Here is a 15,987-nt window from a genome sequence, read left to right on the forward strand (position 1 = left end):
GAACTATATCTCCAAGTTTCTTCAGAGCTTTCAGGAAAGCACTATGCAGTCTTGCATCTGGGTCCAATGCACTCAAACTCCTAAGCACTTTATTATCCAAAGGTACCTTGTTCTGTAGGTAAACGCCACAGCATTTATAGCATATATTTTCCAAAAAGTTTTCCGTAATAGAGTCTTTCTTTGGCATTGGTGAGATCAACTTTCTTGTTTTTCCTCCCAAAACATATCATCTTTGGGGAGAAAATTTTTCTCCTCGATCTTCACCTCTTTAATTTGCTTTCCAGATCTTTTCGTGAATGCTTCTGGTTTAAGGAAATATGTCATGAAAACCTTGAACAATTCTAGTTGTTTGTCTAAGACCCGATGGACCATGGGCTGTTTAGTTTGAAACATCATGTCATACTCCTTCAATATTGAAAAAATGGAAGTGTAAAAGTGGAGCACTAGTAGGGTTCTCTTTTCTTGGAACAGCACCTTGAAAAGCAAAGTTTGTAAAACATTTATTACAATCAAACATTATTATACATTATTAATTTCCATGCTACCAAACCTTTTCAATAAAAATACAAAAAACCTTTTCAAAAATTCTTGTTTTTCTCATCTTTTCATCGTTGTCATGAACTTTTTCTTCAAGTAGTTGTGGATACTTTCTAGTTTTGTTCTCGCAGGTTCAATAACTTTTCTGTCATTTAAAATCTCTCTGATAACTGGCTGGTAACTTTTGCTGTCTTCCAACCTCAGAAATCCCAAATAAAAGACATAATATGCATCCCAGAGTCGTAATGTTCCCGAAGCAATATCATAACAAGTCATCCATCTGTGACTTACAAATCTTAATCCCAAGAATTTCACAGACTTCTGCAAGTTTTTCTCGCACGTCTACAGACCAGAGATGGTCTGTGTGGAGATCTGTAAAGATGGACTCCAAACAATAATCAATTGGAGCACATAATGTTTTGCTTGCATTATGCAAGTGTGACAAATGTCACCATCTATGTACAAAAGACCTGGTGCCCTTGACTCTGATTTTTGTTATCCAAATCATTTTTGGATCCTCTCATTACTCATCCATGAGAATAGAAAGAACATTAACCCATGGAATACCGTTGGATTAAAAAATTTATCTAATGCATCTAACAAAGATGACGTATCCACAGTAATACGTTCAATCGAAATCAAATGTTCCAAGACAATTTGTCCTCCAGATTCAAGGTAGTAACTCACCAACACAGCTAACACATGCTTGTTGTTGTTTGACGTGGCTTAATCAATATTTAATGAAAATGGACTGGTGCGTAATGTTTCCATTGCGCGTTCACGGATAGTCTTAGCGAAACCATGGGTCATCTTATAGGATGCAATGGTCCTATCCATGCTAAGGTTCTCCAAGACTTTTTTTATCCTTTGACAAAGCTATGAACCGGTGCCGTTTTGGTATTAGTTGTCATTTCAGAAATAAATTTCATTTTTGAAAATACTTTAGGACATGACCTGTGACGCTTTACCCAGGTATACCCTCGAAGCAGTTTGTAAAGATACCGACTGATTGGTTGTATAATAGTAAATTAACTGTTTTGTATTATCCATTAAAGATTATCGGAAAATGTTATTTTCTTCACTGTTACGTATTAGTAAAAATCTTATTACATGTATCAGGTAAAGATCCCTCCCTGCTCAATGGCCATAAGCGCCGAGCATAGGCCTAAATTTTGCAGCCATTCACCGGCAGTGGTGACGTCTCCATATGAGTGAAATATTCTCGAGAGGGACGTTAAACAATATTTAATTAATCAATCAATATTAACAGTTATTTGATTTCTTCTTGCATGTACCATCGCTGAATGTGCGATTTCTACTAATACATAACAGAAACGATAAATAACATTTTAAGATGATATTTAGTGTGTATTTACAAATCAAAAGTTAAAAACCTATGTAGAAAAAAAGTTAGAGTAGGTGGGGGTGTGTTGCATAATTAACATCTACCCCTATTGTGCCCCTAGCAAAACATATTTCTCAGAATCTGGTCGGCATTGTTACATATACATTGTGTATATGTATATATCAAGCGTTCATATTGAGAAGAATTTATCAGTGACATACCGGAGTAGTATACATGTTGTTTCCCAGTGCAGATTTTGTTTTTCATATCTTGTGTGAGGGACCTTTTCTTGGGGTATTTATTGCCATTTAGGTATATTACCTATCCGAATAAGTGATTCATTTCCAATTGGTAATATCGCCTATAGGAATAGGTGAAAGATTTATCCCTCATTTGAATAAGTCACATCACTTATTCAGATAGGTAATAACACTAGATATTTATATTCCCAATTTTTGTGACTTCGTCATCTTTAATCCCGGGGGTCTGGATTAGAATAGGTCCTCGGTACCCCTTGTTTATCGTAAAAAGCGACTAAATGGGGCGGTCCTTCGGATGAGACCGCAAAATTCGAGGCCTCGTGCCACAGCAGGTGTAGCAAAAGATCCCTCCCTGTTCAAAGGTTGTGAGCGCCGAGCATAGGCCTAAATTTTGCTGTCCTTCATCAGTAATGGTGAGGTCCCCATATGAGTGAAAGATTCTCGAGAGGGATGTTAAACAATTTACAATCAATCAAAAGCTTTTACATAAGAAGAAAAAACCTCCGCTTGTGGCCATCAACTCGACATTTTGATATATGAAAGGTGAAGATAACAAACAATGATCAATCTAATGACTCCTATAAGCAATACAAGAAATAATGTTGGGCAAACATGGACTGCTGGATATACCAGAGGTGGGATCAGGTCCCTAGGAGATGTAAGCATCTCCTATCGACCGGTTACACCCGCCGTGGACCCTATATCTTGATCAGGTAAACTGAGTTACCTGAAGTCAAAATTAGAGTGCCAAGAACGGCCTAACAATCGGTATGAAACAAGTCGGAGAGTATTTAACTCAACGAGAGGTTGTATTGGCAATCTATCGTTAAAAATAGTTATAAAGACCATACAATTTGCAAAATGCTGACTTTAAACGAGACTGTTGAATCCCCTGCACCATCAACTTGTTCGTCAGTAGCCTGCCTCGATATAAAAACTGATTATACGCAGAACAATTTCCTGCGTGTCGAATCAGTTGTGAGATACCAATACCACATGCAGATGATAATGGAATATTGCTACATAAATGTGGGAAGTTGACGATGGAGAAGCAGAAATCATCCCGTTTATGGTTGTTAGTTTTCTGTTTATATCTATTTTTAATAAAATATCTAACTATGAATCAGAACTCTGTTGTGTTTTTTATCTCAAGTTCACAGGAATATATCGAATTGATATTTGAATCAAAATTATCATTCTTAATAGATAAAACGTCATCAATATATTTGAATTTCATATCAAGAGATTTTTTTCTTAATATAAAATACTGTAAACCAACTTTTATTCACGTGCGAGAAAAGACCTCATCATCGCGAATATTTCTCATCGCGAACCAGTCCTTGAATGTCTGTCATATGCTCGATCGCGAAAATTACCGCGAACTAATTTACCACAGGTGAATCGCGAAATAAAGTAGCCACGAATAAAAGTTGGTTTATAGTAAATAACTGTTGAAATATTATTCAGTCTTGTCTTGTACGAATTGTTTTCAGTTCAAAACAAAAGTGAAAATAAAAGATATCCTTAGGAAATTTGATTGAATTGTTCCTTGGATCACACTATCCTGAATACTGCAGAATTTAATCTTTGTCACGGTTAAGTGATAAAAAATGTTATAAAGTAGTGTAAGGGGGTTGCATATTAAGTACAAAGGTAGGTATTCATTTGGTGAACTAAACATTTTACACAACACAGCCACATCTGATTTTGGATCACATATATATACACATGTATACACCCCTCCTCCATGTGGTGAAAGAGCGTCTGGTTTCCCTGTAGCTATTAAGATTACCATGTTCTCTGCATATTTTGATGAAAGGTAATTCTACTTTCATATATATCACGTAAAGCTATTTGTAGAAGAAATTCAACTCGGATTTCATTTACATACACAGTGATATAATTCAAATATATATTTTAGAACACTGATTTCCTATGCAACACCCCTTCGCTGTGTTTAATTGCAAGAGCGGATGCAGCGTCAGTCCAGACCCCCTTAGATTGAAAAATGCAGACAAAATATACTCAAAGTAAATCACTCTATGTCATTTTTTAAATCATCAATTGAAGTTTATTCCCCCTCCCTAAACTGTGGTTAATTGCAATAGCAGCATGGCTCTAGATAGACACCCACCCGTCAACATTGTTAATTATCTATAGGAAAAAGTAAATTCTATTTAAATAACTTGATACCTATATCATTATTAAATGTAGTCTACAAAATTGGGTCGGGGTATATTGTTAGAAAACTGAGACATGTGTTAGACATTATAATCACTTCTGATCAGACATGATTTACTCTAGGAAGGTATATAGGAGAAAATATACGCTTTTATATGATTTGATGAACTATACAAAAATTAACAATACAAGTTCTTCTTTTTTCATATTTAGCTCATCGTCTGGCATAATCTTCGACAGAATTCATAATAGAGATGCAGTTCTGTCGCCAACTGAAAGACCGGGGTTCTCGGTATTTAGAGCCTTTTAGAATAAATGATTCGAGGTCCTCATTTTCAACTATATCACCATCATCAGTAATGATATGTCCAGCTGGACTATAGTAAAAAAAAACCCAGGAAAAACAAGGGCACGTAGGTGGATTAAATATAATATGGTCTATATCCAGGCACTGCAAAGTTTGTTTATAATTAAAAGGTTTGGACGCAATATAGAAATATATTTGTACGAAATACTGGATGTAAACCTGAACTTGAAATAAGTTGGAATACACGAGTGAACTCTTTTATGATGAAGAATGTTTTTATGTTGACGGCATCTATTCCTTTGTTTGTGATGATTTGGAAGGAATATCATCCATGACCCGTGGTGGTTTAAAGAACCTTTGATTGACAACATCCATAATCATAGAGTTCAGTCTATATTCAGGTGTTGAAGAATCCAAGTATAGACTAGCTGTGGCTTCTTCAAATACCGTATGTAAAACTCCCAAAGGAACAGAGTAAAGTTTTGTACGAATATGATGTGGACCCAATTGTCTGTTGATGTAAGGTAATAGTAAATCAAACGTGGCATCAATAATACGTTGTCTTTTATATGAAAGGTGAAGATAACGAACAGTGATCAATGTCAGAACTCCAATAAGCAATACCAAATAGATAGTTGGGCAAACACGGACCCCTATATGAATGATGTCCATGACTGTGTTTCCGTCTTTGAGTATTGGGAAAGAGTCGTATCACATTCACGTTAATTCCTTGTGGACTAGTAAAATTTCCACATCATACACATTATCATTGCATCCATATGGAAATGTAGTACCTAGGTTCCTGATCCAGCGATTATCTCGTCGTCTACGAAAAGGTATACTTAATGTTGGATTGTTTGTGTGATGGTAATTTTTTTCAAAATAAATACCTTCATGGACAAGATGGAGTGGTCCGGTGAATTGAAATGCATGTAAAGAAGTTGGTTACCAGCATTATATTTTTGAAATATGTGCCCTGGTATTCTTTTATTAAGTGAAACGTTAGTTTCTCCTACATAAATTAAGCCACATATGTTACACTCAATAGCATGTATATATCAATATAGTTACATGTATATAAACGTTGAAATAATTTAAAAAATTATCTATAGACAGAAATAGCACACATGTTTTATGCATATTTTATGTAGTAGATACTTAGGTTAAAATTAGGTACATCACGTGATCTTCACCTTTCATGAATCACATGCTCGGCATTCAGCATGAGAAAGGAGCATATTGCGGGAAGGAAAATAGAAGAATGATGTGGTTCAAAAATGAAATTGGGTAATAGCAAGCCGAAGCATTTTGACAAGTTTTGTGCTCTGCTTAATAAAAAAAAGTTATTAGTCACCTTAACGGTGTTGCGCAATTCTGACATGTCCAATCGACCGTGTTTGTCCTACTCTTAATTTTGTACCCTTTATTGGATTCATAAGATGGGTCACTGTTGTTTTTTATTCAAATCAGCTACATTTCAATTGTATGCACATATATGTAGTAAAACAGCAAATCAATTATAAGAATGGAAATTTTTGAAGAAAAGAACTAGATTGACCTGTATGAATTATGCAAATTATCAGTCCCATTTACTGCCATCTGACAGAGAAAAGGTTTGTGTTAAGGAATGAACTTTGGTTTTAATTTAGAAATATGTATTACTTTCCGGGTTGATGTGAATATGGAATGCAAGTAAGCATCTGCGACTATAGGGTAGTATGGAAGTTAAATAAATGTATATTGCAAGATAAAGGTAGTAAACTTCACTGTTGAAAAGTTATGAAAAATCTTAGATTCACAAATTTTTAATATAAATTCATCTCTTCCTGAATGAAAATGATATTATAAATAACAAGAAAAACATACACAGTGAATTGTGTTTTTAAAAGAAATACGTGTAACTATCATGTTTGCAATTTTCTTAATTTATTGATCTAATACCAATGTTGTGATTTCTTCCTCTTGTTTTCAAGTATACAGGAAATGGACCATCCGTTTTCCTTGCATCTAACTGGTTCTCTCCAGTATTTTTATATTATTATCATGTTAATGTTTGTATATCAAACTATCGTGATTCCAGGACCTTGATTTGTTAAGTTGGTGCGAAGATAACTAGTGTTCTTTAATATTATCTGAAATTTGGAAGTGAATGAACCCTCTCTATTGAGCTTAATATGAATTGCAAATCCTCAGAATTTTTTGTTTGACTTACCTGTTATGATATACGCCATCTTTAACACCGCCCCCTTTATAAAATTGTTTCCTAATTACTATGAGCCTGAACCAGGAGTTCACAGTCTGAAACACTGATATATGACAATCTATTATCGACTTCATATCGCATACACATCGGTGTCAAATACATACACTGCCCAAATGTTATATGAATATAGGATGAGGGTATAGATGAGAGTAATATATAAATTATATGAAATATCAAACTGTCTCCTTCCGTATTTGCAGTCATTCACAGAATGCACTGCAAGCACAATTACTGATATTTTCTTTTGCTTCAAGTTTTCTAAACATCGTTTCCTCTGTTAGAACGTTTTTCAAGGGGTGAACTCTTAATATCAGTATAAGTACATAAGTAGACACACCGGAACATCGCTTTATTTTCTTCGTCTGAATCCCCCCCCCCCTTCGTGCCACAAAAAAGCAATTTTTTACCAATGCAAGCAATATCAATCGGAAGTACAAGTATCCCTGCTGAACGTTTAATTCATAACAGGTGACCGGTGTTACTAAATGCGAAAAATCCTGAGTGTTGCGGACAAACTCGAAACGTACCTGTTGTTAAGCTGTTCTTTATATAGTAATTGTGACTACGACATGTGGTGTCCCTTTTACACCCTGATAAGATAGAGGGTTCGCCGCAGAAGTGATCGGTCAAAAGAGGTTGCTTATTCCTCCTAAGCTTCTGATCCCACCGCTGGCGTTTCCAGGTGTCCATGTTTGCTTTTATCTTGATTTTGTATTCTGTATATGATTGATCACTCTTTGTTATCTTTACGTTTTTCACACTTCAGAGCCAAAAATTATGTTTAAATTAGTATTTCCTTATTCAAAAAAATATCCAAACAGAACATCCTATCTTAATTTACATACAACAAATAAAGAACTTATATGTACTTAATCAGTTTAATGTTAAAAGCAAGTTTAAGAATTGTTTTTGACGTTTCCCTCTCATATGACGTGTGACTGGAGAGAGGGGAGTTAAACTTGCTGATTTTGAGGCTTAGACAATTTTATTATATATGTTGTTTAGAGTATCTAAATGCATCTCCTATGCACAATTTTTTTTTCTAGGAATTAAAACAAAATAGTGTTTCCTCATAACTAGCCTTGCCAGTGACCTTCCTCCGTAAAAATACATTTTTCACGAAATTGTAACGTCAGACTCGGTTAACATTTCCGTGTGTATGTTTTGGAAATACTAGCCGTGAACCATCTGAATGTTTGAAATGCATGTCATGTACTTTGTTTTATGTTTAAAGTTGTTAGCTTTCTTCCCAGGTAAGTTTTCTTTCCTTCCAGTCATACCAAGGTTACTAAAGATGACTAATATGTTGTGAAATAGAAAAGTAAAATTCAGTAATGTTGGTATTGAAGTTTACGTATGGGCGGAGAGACAGCTGGTGAGACAGAATATCTCAGGAAACACAGGACATTTAACGTCCCCTGGTTATCCTGGAATCTATCCCAACAACGTCAAATACACCTGGATTCTCACAACGGGAGATCCCACAGCAAATGTCACCTTTACATTTGACAAGTTTGATATTTATAGATATCCATCTGAACCATGTACAGACGATTACCTGGAGGTGAGATACATGCATTTGTGTTTATTACTAATTTTTTATTTCCTACGAACTTTTAAGTTGTGTTAGTTATCAAAACGTATTCTTTAATACATATATCTTGATACATCTAGGTATTACAAGTATAGCTTTATAACAAAGCCTGTTGTCTTTAGGCACAACCTTATACAGTAAACTGATATAAATGTATGATATGCTGTAAGTATTTATATCTTTATTGAATGACCACATGATTAAACTTTTCCAAAAGGGTAAATCTTATATAAAATCATGTGTTAAAAACACCTACTAGAAACTACTGTACAATAATATGCCTAGTATGAACTTGAAGTAGACATGATATTTATACTAAAAATAGAAAGCATTCTTTCTTTTTAATTAAAAAACCCCATTGAAAAGCAGATGTTCAACGTGTTTTTATCAAACACCTAGAAACAAAGACTACTAAATAGCTGAAAATTTCCCTATTTTTTTCAAGAAGAATTTTAACGTTTGCGTGCAAAAAACCCCATATCTGTTATTTTTTTAACTATAGAAACGTTTTTAATAGTTGTTATGAGTAAGATTAAAATGTCACATTATTATGTTACGGTTTTTCTTCTTCTTTTTCTCTCTCTGTTTGAAGATTGAAAATCCTGTAAAATTGTTAAGTCATACGTGAATTAGATCACCAGGAAATTGTCTCTCTTGCGTTGAACAGAATTTCAACCAATGAAATGAATTAGAATTTTCACACCATACATTTGCTACTAATAACAAAGAAGACGGTAATTATAGAATATATAAATATTCCCTCAGATTGTACTTTTTTGCGTTAGAAAATCAACTGTTAGGTTTTGTCAACAGAAAATCTGTAAAAGATGATACTGATGATGTATAGTTTGACAAGTCATTTGTTATTTTCTCAAACATGTAGACGATATATCTATAATGGTATAAAATCAAATAAATGCTAGAAATCGACGAAAGGCCAACGCCGATTTCGACCCCAAAAAATTATGCAATATAAAATATCTCATGGTTTGTGGTTTGCTATAACCACACATCATAGAGGATTCTTTTTATCACATGTTAACACTAAGATTATTCATTTACGTCACTATGTTTTGGGGGATTTTGTTTCCTGACATTTTGTGAACAAACTACGAAAAATTGACGTTTGCTCGTGACGCCGTAAACGGCGTAGGGAAACAAAGTGTAATTAAGATTTATGTAATGGTTGATAAAGGAGTAAACCGGTGATAAAATAATATTGATAGTAATTTGTTTTAATTATTGAATTTTTATGCCCCCGAGATCGAAGATCGGGGGGGGGGGGGGGGGGCATATTGTTTTTGTCCTGACTGTCATTCTGTAATTCTGTCTGAAACTTTAACCTTGCCAATAACTTTTGAACAGTAAGTGATAGAGCTTTGATATTTCACATGAGTATTCCTTGTGACAAGACTATTCCGTGGGTACTTAACCTTTTGACCTTGGCATTTGACCTACTTTTAAAAAAAAATGACATTGGTCATAACTTCTAAATGGTAAATGTTAGAGCTTTCATATTGTATATGACTATTTCTTGTGACAGGATCTTTCTACTGGTACCAAGATATTTGTCCTTGTGGCCTTGGTCATCTTTGGAATTGGCCATTATCGGGGGCATTTGTGTTTCACAAACTCATCTTGTTAAAGATGAAAGAGCATCTTGATAACCTACATTGGATAAGGATAATTCCTCCAACCTTAGCAGGACAGTTGTTTCCATGTGTTTTCCAAGAAAAATCTGTCTTGTACAGAAATAAAGAGCAATGTACTCTACACGTTATGACATCACAATGAAAAAGGATGTCACGACCTGCAGGTCTATTGCAATCAGATCAGACCACGTCCCTTTTCGTAACTGAGAATAGGATTGGGATGCTGGATGTGCGAATGATGATGATGTCCTTCTTCCTGGAAAGTGCTGCCCTCAGGAAATGTGTTTTATGGCGCTTCGACCATAGCTCAAACCTCATATTTACAAGTTTAAAAAACAAGTTTAAACTAGAGCCCTAGGTTTCTTATGGGTAGTTTGAAGTAGCCATGATATTGGCTAGCTACTCGCTTAAGCCCTTGATGGTTCTGGCTTCTTTAACATGTCCTGGCAGGCTGTTCCATTCCCTAATGGTTCTTAGGGTGTAACAAATTGTTACGATATGTTGGTAGCTGACTGTTCTTGCTGTCTCTTGCCAGAGTATCTCGGTGTCAAATAAAATATAGGATATTGATCAGGTCATTGTTGATCTTATACATCTTGAGTAGCTGAAATCTTAATCTGATTCATCACATTTTAAGGGGCTTCCAGTGTACATCCTTCATCATTGATGTTACATAGTATAATGCTCTTTCATAGTAATTGCCCTTGGCATACATTGGTGCTCGTCTCTGATTACTGTCCAGCTATTGTGCTTGAAACTGTTGCTGGGAATCCCATGATGTAGCTGTATACACCAAGGTGGATCTGTAACCATGGTACTGTAGGCAGTGGGTTTGACATCAGCTCTATATCCTTGGAGATTGCTGCGCAGAAATCTTGGTGTCTTCCATGATTTGCCTCGGATGGTCCTGATGTGTTTCGTCAAGTTCATCATATTGTTTAAAGTAACAGCTAGATAATTTACACTGCTGACTGACTCTAGAGTCAATGGATGAGGTATTTGATGTTTATGGGTCGCTGCACATGTCATGAGGTGAAATTCCATTTGCCTTTCTCTATCCCAGTACTCCAATGACGCCGTATTTTGCTGGAGTTGTCTTATGCCTGCTGTAGAGTTGGTTTTCCGACAGAGGAGACAATGATTAGCGAACAATCTCACATCTGAAGAGGTATACTCCGGTAGTTCATTGATGAATGCGAGAAAGAGCAATGACCCCATATCAGCCCCTTGGAAGACTCCAAAAATTACATCAGCTCTGTTACAGGATTGTCCCTCTAGGGTGACTTGCTGTGTTTTGCCAGAACATTTTTGACCCAGTTCCATGTGTTCCCTATAACGCCTTAATTGTGGAATGTGTGTAGAAGTCGCTGATGTGGCACTTTTATGAATTGGCCAAATTGTTCACTGTAATCAATAACTGAGATTTGTATGATCTTCTCTACCTGAAGCTGTAATGTTGGCCCGCCAGTATCTGGTTGCTTATTTGGCAGAAAGTTGCATGAGATAGAGGTTGAGGAACATTAGTTGAGATTTGATGGTAATTCGAAGCTAGGTGTCGCTCTCTTGTTTAGATATGGGGATAATAGATGATTCCCTCCAGTCACCTTGATACTTCTTCTGTATCAAACAAACGTTGAAACAGCTTTGCCATAATTAAAGTTCTGAGGCAAAGTTATGTAGGAATGTAGTCGGGACTGCATCTTGTCCTACAGCTTTGTGCACATTGAGGCCCTTCAGTAGCTTGTATACACCGTTGATTCCTGCATGGATGTTGTTCATTTTAGGTGTGGGCTTTTTCCTTTCAATGACATGTCCGAGAGGTTCTCGTTCGTGTAAACCAAGAGAAATTGGTTATTGAGGACTTCTGCTTTTGACAATGTGCCACTGTGAAGAGTCCATCAGAGCCCTGGTGGAGATATGCCACTGGAGTCCTGTATTTGGTGATTGATGTAGGACCAAATTCCCTTTGGGTCCTCACAGATGACATCCTCTGGATGTTTGCTTTGGCTAGGCAGATTCCCTTCTGACTAGATGTTTTCAGCCTATGATATTATGTCCTTTTTGTTGGACTTTCTAGCTCTTATCTTCAAATTCAGTGTTGCTCTCATTAAAATTTACTCACTAGTTTGCTAATATAACCTGCCATTGGGTCAAATACTGTGTGATGTGTTTCATACCAATACGCAATTTCCGAGTTGCCCAATAGTTCTTTCCCTATGTGGAACTCTTGCGCACAATGAGACGCTAAACATACTATTGTTCACATGCGGTGGGTACAAATGCTTATCGCTGCCTTCATATATTGCATAAAGGCCGATTATCAGACATAATGCAACCACCCAAACTGCAGGGACACGTGATATTGGTAAGTTTATAAGTATTTGATAATAAAATACCTCAAACAAAATCGATAATCACCTTTTATTCTTTGATTAAAATATCACTCGAGCAGAAGAGGAAATAAAAAATAATTTCATATTTAATCTAATGGCCTAATTCAATCAAACATTATTCTTGATATGGTCAGTTTAATGTATACCAACGGCTGATATAAACAAAATTTACACTTTCATTACTTTTATTCGTATTTGCATAGATATTATATAGTATATGTATACATATTGTATCCACCCAAGCGTTCAGCAGAACGCTGAACGTACAATGTGCCTCTATCACAGAAGAACTTATTTCCAGGACCTTTCGTATTGTAAGACCGTTCTTTACACGCTGATTTTGACTACGGATTATCCCGTTTACTTCATCCAAGTATAAGGCTCACGGCGGGTGTGATCGGTTGAAAGGGGATACTTACGCCATATATAGACACCAGATTTCACCTCTGGTATATGCAGGGGTCTGTGTTTTTCTACTCTTAATTTTGTATTCCTTATAGAAATTATGAGATTGATCACTGTGCGTTATCTTCACCTTTTCACTCTAATAAATATACAATTGAAAATTGTTAGTAACAGAATATTGTAAATGTAGCTATGTATGATATCTTATGTAGCTATGTATGACATCTTATGTAGCTAAGTATGATATCTTATGTAGCTATGTATGATATCTTATGTAGCTATGTATGATATCTTATGTAGCTATGTATGATATCTTGTGTAGCTATGTATGATATCTTGTGTAGCTATGTATGATATCTTATGTAGCTAGGTATGATATCTTATGTAGCTATGTATGATATCTTATGTAGCTAGGTATGATATCTTATGTAGCTATGTATGATATCTTGTGTAGCTATGTATGATATCTTATGTAGCTATGTATGATATCTTATGTAGCTATGCATGACATCTTATGTAGCTATGTATGATATCTTATGTAGCTATGTATGACATCTTATGTAGCTATGTATGATATCTTATGTAGCTATGTATGATATCTTATGTAGCTATGTATGACATCTTATGTAGCTAAGTATGATATCTTATGTAGCTATGTATGATATCTTATGTAGCTATGTATGATATCTTATGTAGCTATGTATGATATCTTATGTAGCTATGTATGACATCTTATGTAGCTATGTATGATATTTTATGTAGCTATGTATGATATCTTATGTAGCTATGTATGACATCTTATGTAGCTATGTATGACATCTTATGTAGCTATGTATGATATCTTATGTAGCTATGTATGATATTTTGTGTAGCTATGTATGATATCTTGTGTAGCTATGTATGATATCTTATGTAGCTATGTATGATATCTTATGTAGCTATGTATGATATCTTATGTAGCTATGTATGATATCTTAGGCACATACGTGTACATTTTAGCCTCAGAATCGCATGCTTCATATCGTAACTTAAAGCTATGACGTCATGGCTACATATGTATTCATTTTAGAAATGAAGTATATAAAATTATGAACTGCAAAGCTTGATGCCAGAATACTTCATTAAACGTGTTTCACGAAAGTATGCTGGCGTGAAGCTTTGCTGTTCATACCCTTGTGTATTTTGGAAATATTTATGTATGTATGTGCAGTCCCTGAAACGTTCTACTTGATCATTTTTCCGTTCGCTCACCGTGTGTTCACCGTTCGTTCACCGTGCGTTCACAGTTCGCTCTCCGTTCTTTCACCGTTCGCCCTCCTTGTGTTCATCGTGCGCTCTCCGTTTACAGTTTTGCGCCCTCCGTGCTTTCACCGTTCACAAAGCGTTCACCTTGCGTTCACTGTCATTCGGAACACCAAAGTCAATGGATCGATTTTCATAGCAAGGCAAAATGAAAAAGAAACTTGTGTATAAGAGTGAAAGTATATTAACTTCTTATTGTATCAGAGGTTTATCATTTTTCTTAACACCCCCCTTCTCTCTTACTTTAAAAAGCTATGCTACACTGTACGTTTCAATGCACATTCGTGCTCAAATGTCAAATTAATTTGACAAATATTTCTGATTATTTTACGCCTATCTTTATTATAGACATTGTCAACAAATATATTTAATCCTTTCCCCAAAGTTTTGAACCGTTTGTCTCTAATATAAAGATGAAATATTTCTCGTATATTTCTGCCCCACATATGATATACGTATAGTTCAGTGCAATACACAGTTTTATCCGCACCAAATATATACAAATATTGCACAATCTAAATGTAAATTCATGGTCACACTATTCATTTAGTACGTACGTACATTAATTCTGGGAGATTATTTCCTCAGTTCGATATACTAATCTGTATTTACAGTAAAATGAAGTACGCAAACTCTACGTGGGAATAAAGTTTTATACTATTAGAAGCGTTCAGGTGTCAACACGAGGTACATGATGTACCTGTTCTACCTGTGCTGGTTGTTCAATGCAGTTACATTTATCTCTACTCCTTTCGGGGATGTTTTTTTTTTTATTTACGAGCTCGTAAATATTGAAGTCATGCATGTGCATCTGTAAATTTTTGGCGCTAATTACTAGACTATCTTTAACCCACATGCATCATTTGTACTCTTGTGTTAAGAAATGTAATACTATGCAGATTAAGTCTAAATATATAATTACATGTAGCATACCGAGATAAAGCACCGATATTCATGATTTACGTCAAGAATTCTAAATATCATAAAATATGTCTTTCTAGTTTTCATGTATACATGTATCTGTACAGAATATGCAACACTGTAAACAATGAACATATATAATTTTCTTTTGTTTGTCCATCATTGTTACATGTACGTGCATTGATGTGAAATTTACGATTGTTTTCATGAGAAGTATACACCCAGTATTTGCACAAAAATGAACAAACAGATGTATTCATATATATATATATATATATATATAAATTGACGATCAGATGGAGTTCAATCACATAACATTTATTTCTCTACAGGCTGTTTCGTGAGGGGATGGTTTCCCCTCACTCGTCGGGAGAAAAATGACATCTAACGAAAAACATCCGCGTGGCTGAGAATATGTTACACAGAAACATACTGGATAGTTGCTAAGCATGATTACACACAGGATTGAGTAAATAGAAATTTATGGGAATGACGGCAAGTGCTGACAAGTTCTGAACGCTTATTCAATGAAGATTTTTCGGGATGACATATTATAAAGAATTTCTCTAGAATACAAAGGTTGCACTTTTTTGAAATGTTTGAGTATGATGATGTTTTTCCTAAAATTTCCCACTTGATTTTGTAGTCAATATTTTTGTCTTTCAATGTCCATATGAATTTGCTGAGCTCGGTGGTATTCTTTTTCGTGGAATTACGGAATGAATGAGTATGGTTGGCGTATCTTAATTTGAACTCGGTGTCTGCTAGTCCCACGTAGCTCTCTTCTTGTCCATTATCGGCTCTGACTCTAGCTAAATACACAATTC

At 35.3% G+C, this 15,987-nt stretch overlaps 1 pseudogene; it reads right to left on the reverse strand.

Moving 5' to 3' along the window:
• Positions 1-195: 195 nt before the first annotated feature.
• On the reverse strand, positions 196-7,583 carry LOC125682670 (uncharacterized; annotated as a pseudogene).
• Positions 7,584-15,987: the final 8,404 nt, after the last annotated feature.

Source organism: Ostrea edulis, chromosome 1 (genome assembly GCF_947568905.1).
Source record: "Ostrea edulis chromosome 1, xbOstEdul1.1, whole genome shotgun sequence".
Taxonomy (NCBI): domain Eukaryota; kingdom Metazoa; phylum Mollusca; class Bivalvia; order Ostreida; family Ostreidae; genus Ostrea; species Ostrea edulis.